A 13,321-nucleotide genomic window follows, 5' to 3' on the forward strand; every position below is an offset into this window, starting at 1 on the left:
TAATGATATATGTATGAAACTGTAGAATTGTGTCTAGTCCCTAGATTGTATGCATTGAGTATGTGAAGTTCATTCACAACTTATTTTCTATTTATTTTAAAAATCAATAACAAGAGCACCATACATTTTTATATATCTTATATTTTATGTATTTTATATATTTTTATATATTTATAAAACAAACTGATATAAAACATACCAAGAGAAACTTAGGCAATAAGTTTATAAATATAATACATATGTAAATAACTGTTTCTGATTATTATTTCCTAAGTTTGCTTCCATTTATAATTTGCATACTATTTTTATGTATACATTGACAAAATAGCAGCAGTAGTATTGTGGTTTTTTAAAATTCTGTTTCTGGTTGATAATGTTATTTTTTTAAACTTACTTATGGTTAGTTAAAGAGTGACAGGAAATGTCTGAGCAGAGAGAAAGAATAAACACCACAAAGAGAATATGGAGGTTTTTAATCACCAACTATTTAATGCTTTCTAACTGTGTGAACACCACCTACCTGTTCTCTAATTACACAGACCCAACCTGGAGCACAAAGCAAAACCAGAACAAAAAAGCTAACATCAATGACTGAGATTATTAAATGCACATACGAGACATACATATATATGGATATTCTGGGGCGTGGGTGGGAGGGATACACAAAACACCAAACAGAAAGCCCTATAGATTAGACATATGAATAATACTTAAAACAGCGTGCATATTTCAATAACTGAGGGCAGCATAGGCTCAAGATATTGTGATAAGTTTATACATTTATTTTCAGTAGAGTAGAACAATGTGTTATCTATCCCTCTGCCCAACTGTTGCAGATTCCAATGTAAATGAAAGGGTTGAGATCTGCATATGGCCCTGTTGGAGTCATTGGGATTTTAGCTTTTAAATTCAATGACAGGACAATTACACCTTTGATTTGCAGTCTTTTCTTGGGCAAAATTCCCACTGAAGTCAATGCCTGACTAAGAACTGCAGGAGAGGGTCCTATAGTTAATGTGCTGAATGAAATAGAGGCAACACAAACAGGTTTAAATTTCCAGGCAACAGAACAGACCTGATTGTGAATTGCTTCTGCATCCATTCGCTTTAATAAGAGTTAAGCCGGGATAAGGTGGATCCTACTTTTCATTCCTCAGTACTTGCCATTTTTTTATTTTTGAAGGTCTAAATGGTTGTCCAGGCAGTTGGATTGGCAGCATATTAATTTTTCCATAAGGCTGTCACACATCCATATGCATAAACTAAAACAATGGGCATGTTCTATTTATGCACAAATAAATACAAAATGAGAGGCACACACTAAACTGTGCAAACTTAGATTAAAAATGCAAATGTCTTTTATGCTTTACTCCTTTAAAATAAAATAGGCTGTATATTTAAAATTAATTAGCAGAACTTCAGAGTTAAGTAACAAACTGTTGCATTAATCTTCTTGGATTTAGTAACCAGGAAGCTACAAGAACAAAGAATGTTACTTACAGCCAGTTGGTGATATTCCTTCTTCTCTACTCTCTCCCTCTTTCTTTGCTCCTCTGTGTCACAGTAATAAAGCACAGAGGATGCTGTTGTCAGTTTATATAGGCAGAGTCTCCACTTCCCCTTAGCCTATCAGAGCCAAGTGCTTTGCATTTAACATTCAGCAGCAGCATCTCCCTCTCCCACACCCATCCTAAATATATTTAGGAAAAAAGAATCTATCTAAAAAGCAAACCCATGCAGCTGAGCAACTACTGTCGACTGGATTTGGGATTAGGTGAGGCACTATAATTATTTTTCATGACACTGACACTTTCTAAACAAATTTGATCACACGCACGCACACACACACACGCGCACACAGTCCGCCAAAATTTTGTACAATAATTACCCAAATCATGGAAGCAATGCTAGGTGTAAGAGCCAGTGGTTTCAGCCACTTCTGTAGAACACTACAATACTCTTTTGTAAGGCCAGGCAGTCAGACAAAGATAGAATATTAGGCAGGTAATTGTGAGTAAATAAAGCTATACACACTTGAGATTACCGTAGGTTAAGGTCAAGATATGTTTCCAGCTTTTTTCCTCAGTTTCCCTTTGTTTATTTTTATTACATATATTTTTGGAAGCTCTAAAACATTTTCAACAAGAAAAACACTTTTCTTAAAATATATAAAAAGGGCCCCCTTTATTCTTCTACAGATTTATTTTCCGTAACATAAATTTTCCATAGAGGAACACAGTGAATTGTCTTTCAAAATTTGTTTAGACTTAGTTTGCTTTCAGGAAGGCTATGAACTCTTCACAGTCATGGCCTGGTCATTGTTATATACAAGACCATTATATCAAATCTCACACAACCAATTCTCATGCTGTTGACTTCAGAACATTTGCATACTACACTCATTACACTTACAATGAGTTAAAAGTTGTTTTGAGAGTTGATCACACTTTTAAAAGCGTGATTTCATGGTTATGTCTCTAGCTGTGACCTTTAGCTTAATGATGATATCTCTTCAATGGTGAAAGATGTTTTATTTAAAAAACAAACACACAAACACAAACAAGGCCCAGAATTTTGATGTCACTTTTGTGTTTGACTTTATTTTGGAATTTGATTTGGATTTTCAGTCCTTGGGATGTGATTTCTGCAATGGTCAAATTATGATCACATGCCCTCAGGAAGTAAGGCACTCACATGCCTATAGCTGGAGGAGTTGTTCACAGCAAACCAGCTCCACAGTCAATAGAGTTACAGCTGTTATGAACTTGGTCCAATATAAATAGAAGTGTTTTCCAAGTTTATTCTTTAAATTTAATGGAAACAGTTTTTGGTTCAGGATTTAACCATTCTAGTAGAGGATTGGAAAATCAAAAGCAACAACCTTGTGGTAGTGCACGAGAAGTAGAAAATGAAACTGTCTATAGCAAAACCAGAAGGGCAGCCGAGTCTAATTTGACTATGTTAGCTGCATGACTTGTGAAAGGTAAGCAAACTTCATAAAAAGTTAACCCAATTTCAGTTTATTACATATTTTTTTCATTTTTAATCACTGAAGGTGTTCTAGTAACACAGAAAAATGTTATTTTCATATCTTTTTTTATCTTGACTGTATTCCTTTAACTTGCCTTAGCCAACAAAAAAGTGGTATCAACCTACAGGTCAGGAACTAAAACATTACATTATGTTCCAAAGAGGACATGGGATGTGGAGAATGGGAGGTACAATAAGATGGATGGACAAAGGGGAATTAAATGCCACTCTGAAAGAATAATAAATCACAAAATCTAAGCATGGCCACACTGGTCATTTAAACTCACACTCCACTATAGTTCTCTCATAATTCAAAGAACTCTGTCGGATTTACTGCTCCTTTAGTGCTCACGTCACCTTTTTAACTCTCCTCACCAACTCCTGACAGTACATATGACTAAGTTGTCATTAGAGAAGGTTTTGGAACAAATTGATAAATTAATAAGTAATAAGTCACCAGGACCAGGTGCTATTTACCCAAGAGTTCTGAAGGAATTCACATGTGAAACTGAAGAACTACTATCTGTGGTATGTAACCAATCACTTAAATCACCTTCTGTACCAGATGACTGGACTATAGCTAAGGTGATGCCAATTTTTAAAAAAGGCTCCAGAGGTGATCCCAGCAATTAGAGGCCAGTAAGCCTAACTTCAGTACCAGACAAATTGGTTGCAACTATAGTAAAGAACAGAATTATCAGACATATAGATGAATACAATTTGTTGGGGAACAGTCAACATGGTTTTTGTAAAGGGAAATCATGTCTCACCAATCTACTAGAATTCTTTGGGGGGTCAAAAAACATGTGGACAAGAGTGATCCAGTGGATGTGGTATACTTAAATTTTCAGAAAGTCTTCGACAAGATCTCTCACCGAAGGCTCTTAAGCAAAGTAAGCTGTCATGGGATAAGAGGGAAGGTCCACTCCTGGATCAGAAACTAGTTAAAAGATAGGAAACAAAGGGTAGGAATAAATGGTCAATATTCAGAATGGAGAGGGGTAAATAGTGGTGTCCTTAAAGGGTCTGTACTGGGACCAGTACTGTTCAACATATTCATACATTTTCTGGAAAAAGGGATGAACAGTGAGATGGCAAAATTTGCAGATGATACAAAACTACTCAATATAGTTAAGTCAAAATCAGACAGATACAAAGGTATCTCACAAAACTGGGGTTACTGGGCAATAAAATGGCAGATGAAATTCAATATTGATAAATGCAAAGTAATGCACATTGGAAAACATAATCCTAGCTATACATATAAAATGATGGGGTCTAAATTAGCTGCTACCACTCAAGAAAGAGCTCTTGGAGTCATTGTGGATAGTTCTCTGAAAACATCCACTCCACATGCAGCAACAGTCAAAACAGCTAACAGAATGTTGGGAATCATTAGGAAAGGGATAGATAATAAGCCAGAAAATATTGTATTGCCTCTTTACAAATCCATGGTGTGCCCACATCTTGAATACTGCTGATCTGGTCACCCCATCTCAAAAAAGATACAGAAAGGGGCAACAAAAATGATATGGGGTATGGAACAGCTTCCATATGAGGAGAGATTAATAAAACTGGGACTTTTCAACTTGGAAAAGAGATGACTAAGAGGGGATATGAGGTATATAATATCATGACTGATGTAGAGAAAGTAAATAAGGAAGTGTTATTTACTCCTCCTCAAAGCACAAGAGCTAGAGGTCACCAAATGAAATTAATAAACAGCATGTTTAAAATTAATAAAAGGAAGTATTTCTTCACACAACACACAGTCAACCTGTGGAACTCTTTGCCAGAGGATGTCGTGAAGGCGAAGATTATAACAGGATTCAAAAAAAGAACTAGATAAGTTCATGGAGGATAGGTCCATCAATGGCTATTAGCCAGGATGAGCAGAGATGCAAAGCCATGGTCTGAAGTATGTCTAGCCCCTGTTTGCCAGAAGCTGGGAATGGATGGCAAGGGATGGATCACTGGTTGATCACCTGTTCTGTTCATTCCCTCTGAAGCACCTGGCATGGGCCACTGTCAGAGACAGGATACTGGGCTAGATGGACTATTGGTTTGTTCCAGTATGGCTGTTCTTATGTTCTAAAGCTGCTTAATAGAGTTTTGCGGTAGTAGCCAGAATCAAGGGTACTGAATTCTTTATTACAATGCGTCAGTTCTGCTGCGAGTACTACAGCAGTGTAAATTCATTCATGTTACCCTAGCGATATTGGTTATTTCACCAGAAAAACTTCTTGTGTTGTCACAACACAGACTAGACAGCTCACCTTTACCAAAAAACTGTTTCTAAATGCAAAATAGGAGTGAGTGAGAAGTGACAGGTAATGTTAAAAGGTTCAAAGTTCAGGATCAGTTTGAGTAAATGCCAAAAAGTTCAAATACTTTAGTCACAGCATCTAATAAAAGCAGTCTGAGCACACTTAAGCCTACACCAGTGTTTCTCAATTATATTTCCCCCCCAGAACCCTTGCCCAGCCATGCCAGACCCTCCGCCAAAAAGTCCAAACTATCTACCCCTTTTCGGCGGCACGGTGAAGGCAACTTTCGGTGGTGGGCTATCGGAGCTGTTTTCGGTGCCACGATCAGCTGTTTGGCGGCGCGCGATTTAGGTTTATTTCGGCAGCGCGGTTCCGCTTTTTTGTGGAACCCTTCGACTTGTAGGTTCTGCGGAACACTATTTGAGAAACACTGGGCTACACACTCTCAGTTGCACGGTCAACGTTACATCCCGCTTCTGACAAGTTGTGATAAACTTGTGCTATACCAATGAAATGATGACCCCAAGGCATTTAATGACTCTGCACTGTCCTGAGTGAGCTCTTTGGTTTGCTAATGAATTAGGAGAGATGATGTTTTTGAATAGGAGGCTGTAGCATTACTGGAAAACAATCCATCAGGATCTGATTGTACCCTAGGACCTAGGCATGTTTGTGTAAGGTTGTTTGAACATGTCCTGTGATATCGTATGAAAGGCCTTCATCACATGATAGGAGCCAAACTGGCCCAGTAGTTGAACAACATGTAAGGATATTCCGGGCAAAAGTAAGATAAGCTTGTGATGTAGAAAACCTCTAGTAGAATAAAAGGCAAACAAAGCCTTCCAAAATCAAAAAGATCACACTTACATCATATCTGGAGTTAAAATGCATTCTCTGCAAATCACAAGTAGACTCTCCTCAACGGATTAACTAGGAGATGAATCTGAGGACATGGATAGCAGAAAAAGAATCTGCAATAGCACTTAATTACCACATGTGACTTGCAGCATTAACAAGCATGACAGCAGCGTAATAGTAAATGATCATGAAGTGGTATTTATTTTATTTACTTAAATGTATCCTGGTCTCATCTCCTACTCCAAGAGCATCACATGTGCTTTAAAAATAAATATTAACTAAGTACAACAAATAAACCCAAAAAAACACCTTCCCTCCCCTCCCCAATCCAGAAAGAAAAATAGAATAGGTACACAGTGTGTCCTAAATATTGTCAAATCCAAGCTCTGGTGGAGAGGAAAGTTCCAGGTTCATAGACCCTTCAGAACCCCCTGCTGTCATCTCTCCTCCTTACCACACAGAGCTGTTAACCAAAGTGCTTCAGGTGACTGCAGTATCATGCCAGAAGAGGCGGTCACTCAGCTAGATGGGACTTAAATGTGACTGGAGGAAACAAGCATCTAGAGAAGGTGGAGGGTCTAGTTGTTTGGGCTCTAGCCTAGAATTCAGGCGGCAGCGGTTCAATTCCCTAGTCTGCAACATGTGTTCTGTATGATCATGGGCAAGTCACAATGAGCAAAGTCTATGCTGCTCAGAGGTTTGGATGAAGGGGTTACAAATAGCAGCATGCGCACCAAAGTGCTGTAGTGTGTAACTCCCTTGTGTGGGCATGAACCTACAGGTGGTCTTACTTTAGCACAAACTTGGGAATTTAAGTTCATGCCCACGGGGGAGTTATAGTGTAGCATGTTGGTGTGCACTGCTATTCACACTGCCACATTAATGTGAACTGTGGGGCAATGTAGACATGCCCTTAGTCACTCTGAGCCTCAGATCCCTATCTGCAAATTGAGGGTAATAGTGTGACGGATATTGCAATGGCATGCAGTATTTTTGGGAACCATATTGTATCAAGTTTTTTAAATGGTTTCTATATCATTGTTGGCTACAACAGCAACAGTTGAGAGTAAAGCATTACCCCCTCCCCCCCCAGAGGTACCACCTCCTAGGGTGGGTTTGTATTTACTGGTTCAAACTGGGTTTCCCAGATAGCAGCAAAGGTTTTTATGCTAGGCTTTTGGCATAATAAGGATGAGTTTAAAATGATGCAGGACCTTCTTTTGATTCACCAAATTGATAGGACCCTCTATCCCAGGATGGGAAGGGGGAACCCTTGCAGAAGGGTTGGAAGGACTATGGCTTACTAGGGTCCCAGACTTCAAATAAATGTATCCTCTTCAAATAAAAAAAACCCATGCGGGTGACAGCCTGGTTTTGATTATCCTTCAATTTAATTTAAACTGAATCACCTCTGATCACTCAGTCCAAGGTTCTTTCCTACGACCAGCTTTTCCATGATGTCCTCACTACTTACCAAAACCGAGTCTGAAATTGCATCATCTCTTGGTGGTTCGATGACAATTTGATGAAGAAAATTGTTGTCTATCACGGCCAGGAATAACTGGGCCTTACCAGTAATAGTAGCATTTATTCTCCAATCCTTCTCAGGGAAGTTAAAGTCTTCCACTATGCCACAATTCCCAAAAGTATTTCTCTCTAATAATATTGAGAGAGCTCTCTGTCCATATCCGAGTCTGACTCTGGGGGCCCATACAAGACCCCTACCACTAGCCCAATAGAACTCCTTTTACAATCCTTCCCCAAGGAGATTTTGACCCAAACAGATTCTGTTTTGTCCATATTATCACTTATTTCTTTACATTTTACTATTTTGTTGATGTACAAGGTTACCTCAGCACCTTTACCTTTATTCTTCTCTCTCCTAAACAGCACATACCTCTCAATATCTGTATTCCAGTCACAAGTGATATTCCACCATGTTTCTGTAATCCCTATGTCTGGTCTGACCTCCAGCATCAGCAGTTTCAGTTCCTCCATTTTATTACTGACTTCTTGCATTCAGGTACAATCATTTCAGTTGTTTCCCTCAGACCTCACCCACTTTTCTAGCCAGATTGGATATGGTCCTTTTGCTAAATGTAATATGTACCTGACTACTATTCCAATCAATATTGCATATACATATTCTCAGACTCACATGAACAAAGGTCACTGATTCTACTCATGCTTGTGAAATCAGCTGCCCTCCACCAGCTCCAAGATTTCAAGCTGTGAGGTGACGTGCAGAACCTCCAGGCAATGAATTTACCATAGTCTCACCGGATTTCATGATGCCTTTTCCCTAGCCATTGTAGATTATTGCCATTCTAAATGTCACAAACAGGTCTGTTGCACTTAACACCTCCAACATCTTCCATCAAATTTAGCTAATAATCTGCTGTTCATTGGTCATCGGAACAGCTATCAGCTCCCAAAACCATCTCTTTCTCATCCTCGCTGTACAAATGTGCCACAATCGGCTTTGACAAGCATAACTCCATGTTGCCACACACCAAAATACGTGTTTGCACAGCCCATGCTTCGTAAGATACTGGAGCAAAACTACCCCCAACCCAACAATGTGGAATGGACTCCTCACTTCTCAAAGGAGAAGCCCAGATGCTCCTCATCCAGGAACTTCTCCTGTTGCTCCTACACTAGCATCCCCACTCTGGTGAATCCTCACTTCATCAGCAAAGGAGAAAAGGCAGTCTGGTACAATGCTTTCGTATACAAAGAAGGGAGAGCTGTTCTCTCTTACCCTACATACACACACTCTTTTCCTTTCTTAATTCTCATTAGATACCGCAGTGACAAGCACTTTATATATGGCAATAGATTAGACAAAACAGACCATGGGATTATTCACACTTTCATGCTAATGAGATGGTTTATACATCCTTTAGCCAAGACCAGGTGTCTAATGTCAAGCACTCAAAATGACTGGGCACTTCTTAGAAAAAGCGGTTTCCAGAACTGCATTGGGTGTATTTAGCCTTTTTCTCTAGCTGTTCCTCTAGCAGATGGATCTTGTGAGAGGAACAATCATTCTTCTACATTGTTGAAGATGGGACTAGATTTGGCTGCTTCATTCTAATGGCCTGAAAAATCTTTCATCACAGTTCAAAGAGGCTACTATTTTTAAAATAGACTGTGCATGACAATGAAGTAACGATAAACCATAACTAAAAATAATCTGGATATAGCCACATTTATGCATATGAGAAATCCTGCATTTAAACTGAGTGCAAATTTTCCCCACATATTTTTTCACTGAAAAAATACAGATTTGGGTTGAATGAACCATTTCATGAATTTGCATTGAACTCGTCAAATTGTTTTGGTTGAAACGAAATCTGCAAAAAACTGAAATGTTTCATTTCAACAGTTTCTAAATGACTTTTTGTTTTGCAATTTGCTTCAATTTTATTAATAAAACCTGGAAAACAAAACCAAAACAAATCATTTTGTTTCAGGTTGAATGAAATGTTTTGTTTGACCCAAACAAAAAACCAATTTTTTTTTTGCCTTTTCGGATTTGCTAAATAATTCAAAACATTTTTGTTTTAGATTGACAACCCCCCTCCCAATTTTGTTTTGGTATAGGCCAGCCAATCAAAAAATCAGTTATTTGCACAGCTCTGCTGAGCACTGGTCCTGTTTATAATTGGGTATGGCACAAAGACAGAGGCAAGAGAAGATGATGATGAGCTGGAACTTGGCAACAAAATTAATTGCATTAAATCTGATAGTCTTGTTAACTCCAAAGCACAAGGATTGTACCGTACACCTATGTATTTGTACTTTATGTACCTATAGATATAGCAATAAAAATAAATACTTAAAAAAATATTGTGCAGCAACCAGCCTGCATTAAGCTCTTTGAAAAGGGAAGACAGAAAGCACATTTTGTGCTGGGAGCAAGCAAGACAAAACAGAAAGACCTGAACAGGCTAAATTATCCATTAGTAATAAGTAAAGAGAAACGAAACAGATACTGTGTTTGCTTGTATCACCAAAACATTAAAATGATTGGAACTGTTGGTTTTATTTTTAAGTGGATAACTTAACTGTTCATTGGAGTTCAAAGTTTAATGACCAAGGGAAGATTTTCAAAGGCCCAAAAGGCAGTTAAGGCATTGACTTTTAACCGGAGTTGAGTGCCTTATGTTACAAGAGGAAACTGTATATATGTGAATAGTTTATAAACAAGGTGCCAGGAGGTGGCGCTCAAGAATACGTAACATAGTTCCTGGTTTTGATAGGACCAATAAAACTTCTTGTTGTGCACTGCGAATGGCTTCTTTTGTGCAGCTCTTTTCACCCTTTGAAAATTTCCCTCCAAAATTCTTAGATTCTTTGTGTGACTGATTACAAACAGATAATAATCAGAAAACATGGGGTTCATATATATATAAAAGTTTAGTACTAAACCAGAGTAATAGTTGGTGTTTTTTTTAAAGACACACAATACAATTGAGAGTGAGCTCAGTTGAGAGTTGTGTTCTTTAAAATGTCATTAATGTTACTCAAATGGTACCTCTGGTTGAAGAACGTGTTTTAATAAGAACCGAAATGTTTTTCCACTGTGTAAGAAGTCATGTGAAAGGCAGACACATGATTAGCAAATGAATGCTTTACTGTTTTAATCCACAGGTCATTTAACCTTAAATTGTTGTGGGATAGTTATTGGTCTGAACATTCCTCCTCACAACGCTGAATGATAGTGGTGAAAATGAAAAAGAAATACAAAAAAGGAGGAACTAGCTAACAGATATGTAGAAATGCATGGTTTTCTCAGATCGTGTGTGTTTCCCCCACACACTTTAGAAAGCATGAGATTGGGTGAAGTGTCAGATATTTGCAAACCATTCTCCCAGAGAGGATATTGCCTGACACCTCCTCCTCCTGCTGCTATAGCCAAGTGCTACAATGCTTTTCCATCAGTAACACTGTGTATTTTTTTCAGGAATATGGTGTAAATATTCCCAGCACATGCACTTACTGCCAATTTGTTTGTACAGTGGTGCTACATTCCTTGGTTATGGCTCTTGGGGAGCAGTTTGTTTGAATAGGAAAAGGGAATGGATAGTCCTTCACTCTTCCCTGCGAGCACATGCTTTGCTGGTAAAAATGGGTTTCTCACAGACTGAGGAGAAAATGCTTCAAGGGAGCTTCTTGTTCAAATATCAGCAGCACATCCCTGGATTTTGACTGTGTATAAAGACATCTCATCATTTCTCAGCAGTCGTAAAACTCATAGGCCCAGTTAGTTAAACAGTTTTTCCCGGGAATATGTGGAAGTCCTAGGTGAATCCTATCCATCAACAAGCATCTTGGAAGAAAGACATTTAATATCTCAGAAAAGGGACAAGCTGATTGAAGATGGAAATGCCACTACAGTAGTAAAGTGAGCATTACTAGGGAAAGTAATTATATTCTTACCCAGAAACACATCAGAACCAGGCAAACTAGAAGTATCAGGATTATCTGGAGTCTGGTTTCCAGTTATGACACTAATCGGATGCAACTTGGTTATAATGTCACTACCCTTATTTAGACCCACAACAGCAAGAGGCAAACTAGGAGCATCAAAATCATCTGGGCCTGGAGGTCCAGTTATGACATTAACTGGATTAACCCTAGTCTCAATGTCATTATCGCCAACAGACACAGGTTCAGGAACACCGCCTTCCTGGGTTTTAGTTGAATCCAGAACCACCTCTGGTACAACTGACAAATCCTCAGTCAGAATAAACTGAGAGATACCTTCTGCCTGCTCCACAGACAGAACACTGGAGACAACCTCACCCCCAGCAGATAAACTGCCCTTCTGAACAGACAAACCGCTACGATCCACAATCCCACGGCTAGAGATACTCTTCTTTGTCACACTGGCTACACATAAACTTGGAGACCAGGGTAGCTCCCTCCATGGGTGAGTCATTAGCCTCAACAGACATAGGTTTAGGAACATTACTTTTCTTGTCATAATTCTCCTGAGACCGGGTCATGATACTGGCCTGATTAAACAAAGCTTCACTACCACTTCCCATAAACTACTTAGAGTCATACACCCCCTCTTCACAAATCTGCCTGTTGATTACAGGTAATACAGAAGATTCACATCCATACTCTTCCTCGGACTGGGTTATGATATTAAACTGGTTAAACATAGTTACCAAACATACCAAAATTCTTGTACACTGGACAGGCTCTCTCCCAATCTCTGCCGTTGAAAGAAGCTAGACTTCCAGGATGATACCGTTTCTGCTGTTCTTTTATTTCTTGGATCTTGAGCTTAAGTCTGGTAACTTCCGTCACAGCTTGCAGAATTTTTAATCGCCTCCTCTGAGATTCTTTCCTCCTCTGAGATTCTTTTGGCTCTTCCTTCGGCTTCTTTTCCCAGATGGAACTAAGTTTGTTTCTCTTGCATTGGAATGTTTGCTGCTCATATTCTTGTGGCAGTAGCCTCATCCCCTCTGTCTCAGCAGCTGTACCTGCCCCCATGGAAGGCAGACCTATGGTCTTGTGATCATCAACTGTTAACAGGTTCTTTAGTTCCTGATTGCAGCTTTCTTCTTAAAAGATACACAAATCTTCAAGGGTTTTTCTGTTAAGACCTCAGATTGCTCTCAGCTCACTTACTGTAACTAAGTTTTAACCCTTAAACTCTTAAATATCAAAATTAATTTTTGAAAAGCGCGGGGTTTTGATTCAAAACTCAATTAATCAGTGGTAACATGTATCCTAGCCAGACTACACCACTGTGACGTTGGCCTCCCAGGGAGGCATGTTGAGATAGTTTAAACAGGGCAAACTGCAAAGAATGGGGCAGGAAAAGCCCTAAATACTGGTGGTATTTCTTCCATAAGATATACCACGCCAACAACAAACAGCTTCTGATGACCTCACTGGTCCTTAAAACTATCTAGCTCCTTGGTTAGCACCCAGAGAGCCACATCAGATACGACGGGGATTACTGAAAATCTTTATCCATCGTATGTAAAAAAGTTGTACCAATCCCAAAGGATCAGACACATTACTAAATAGGTCAATGAATAGTTCAGATCTTACCCAAATACACGCTTAAAGCCAGCGCTTATTAACTAAAGTAATATTTATTTTAAAAAAGGAAAGAGAGTAATGGTTAAAAGGTCAGTATA

This window comes from Emydura macquarii, unplaced genomic scaffold (assembly GCF_026122565.2).
Source record: "Emydura macquarii macquarii isolate MOO-44397 ecotype Brisbane River unplaced genomic scaffold, CSIRO-AGI_Emac_v2 contig_3, whole genome shotgun sequence".
Classification (NCBI taxonomy): domain Eukaryota; kingdom Metazoa; phylum Chordata; order Testudines; family Chelidae; genus Emydura; species Emydura macquarii.